The sequence below is a fragment of the Pteropus vampyrus genome, unplaced genomic scaffold (genome assembly GCF_000151845.1).
Source record: "Pteropus vampyrus isolate Shadow unplaced genomic scaffold, Pvam_2.0 Scaffold374, whole genome shotgun sequence".
Lineage (NCBI taxonomy): Eukaryota > Metazoa > Chordata > Mammalia > Chiroptera > Pteropodidae > Pteropus > Pteropus vampyrus.
The window spans coordinates 580,821-583,022 of NW_011889155.1; positions in this window are offsets into that span (position 1 = coordinate 580,821).

Sequence of the window (2,202 nt, forward strand, 5' to 3'; positions counted from 1 at the left end):
TGGATACACTCCCACACCCCGTAGCGGGGATATGTACAGATGTGTTGGGAAGAGGAACTAATTCTTCATTCAACAATGTGGATACCCTTTGGACCTCCCTAAAGAACCCATAGGAGAGCTTTTTAGTATTTTAATTAAGTGTTAAGTAAGTAGTTGCCAAATGATTGGAGAGGAGGTGAAAGAAAGAGCTTCATGAAGAGATGGATGGATGGATGGATGGATGGATGGATGGATGGATGGATGGATAGATGATGGATGGATGGATGGATGGATGGATGGATGGATGGATGGATGGATGGATGAGTGGATAGGATGATGGGTGGATGGGTGGATCAATTGACGGATGGAAGAATGGATAGGTGGATGGACAAATAGATAAGTGATATATAGATAAATGAATGGATGATGAATATATGGATAAATGGATGGATATAGATAGTTGGATGGATAGATATAGGACAGATAAAAGAATAGGCAAAAAGAACTTTAATCTCTAGGAGTTTCTTTCTTTTTTTTCCAGCTGCTGTTGATTACCTGGCCAAAAACGTGAGCCTCTCCACACAGCGTCGCATGAAGCTCGGGGAGCACTCCGCTGTGCTGGGACTCCTGCCAGTGGAAACTGGCCAGGCCTACTAGGGCCCCTGGGGCGACTTGCCCCAGCCCAAATCCTAGCTCAACTCTTACTGATCCCTGAACCTCCCAGCCTCAGTCCCCTCATCACTCTGGGGTCCTAGGAGGCAAGGAAAGGAGCCCATTTCCTTCTCGTAGCCAGCCCTCTGGAGATGTGCAGTCAGTCTATCATTCCCCTGTGGTTGGGGACCTAGTGTGACCCCCTCCCCTCATCTTGGAGTTGGCCTTTTTGCTCTGTCCCTAGGCGGGCTTCTGGTCAGCCTGCAGTCCTCTCCCAGTGAGGTGCTGTTGTGGCCTCTGTGCATTCTCAAGTGCAGAGGTCGAAGCTCACCCTGAATAGAGCATCGTGGGTACCTAAAGGTGTCTGGGCTGAGGTCCTGGAACTCTTTAGCCCTGACTCCAGTGGGCACCCTGGCCAGAGGCGGAGTGGAGCTCACGGGCCACTCTCAGCTGAGAGCCAGTTCTCTCAGGTGGGTCTCTGGCCCAGGGCCAGAACCACAGCCTATTCCTCCTCTGGGTGCTGAGATTCCAGCAGAGGGGACCCTACCCCTGGCGTTTTCCTAAGGGAATCACCCAGGAATTCTGAGAACTTTAGGACCCTCCCCACGTACCTCTACTGGGAATCTAGCCCGTGCAGGAAGGGGATTAGGAAGACCAGAAGAGGCTTAACCAGGGCCAAGACTGCACGGGGGTGGGGCTTGTCAGCAGTAGACAGGCCCAGGGTACAAGGACCCAATAAGGCATCCAGAAGCTCTTAAACTGAAGGCCAAGTTCCAACCTTGCCCGCCCCACGTGGGGCCTGAGGAGCCTGCGGAACCCTTCAGTTTTCTCATTCACTGGATCAGATGGGAGGGGGAGGGGATCAAGTGTTGAGTGAAAGGGAAGGGCATAGGGCAGAATCAGAGGCAGGTAGCTGGGACCCCTCTGCTTATGGGTAGCAAACCTTTGTTGCCAAGGGCTTCAGCTCAATGAAGCTTTGATTTCTCAAGAAGCCTCGGCAGAGACCTAAGCCCATTCTCTGCATGCCCATGCCTCTAGGAAGAGGGGCAGGGGGTCTCCATCTGCCCGGGGAATCCCCTTAAGCTGCTGGAATGCAGAGGACTTTCCTTGGAGGTCTGGAGAAGGCTTCTTGCTTGTCCCACAGAAAAGACCACCGATTCCCTTTGGCATTTGGGGAAGAGGGGACATGTTCCTGTCCCACGCAGAGTGGCATCTTTCAGGGTTGATTTCAGAGGCCTCTGTCTCCCGATCCAGCACAGCTGGGCGGGGACAGATGTGGCCAATCTTTAAGCCACCACCCTGGGCAGAGGGAGACACTAAGTTCTGGAGAGGAGGGGAAAAGCGCCTTCCTTGGCCACTCCTTGGCTTCCTCAGGCTCCCTTCTCTTTAGGACTTGAGACCTTTGGGGACTGTTTCAAGCCTCTGACTATACCTCCCTTGGAACTTTGCACCATCTTGACCTATTTATCAAAATTAAATTCATCGTCACCATCACCATCATTATGATCTACACTTGGATCACCTTTATCAAGTGCTGCTTGGTAACAGGCCCTTGCAATGAGAGACACAGCA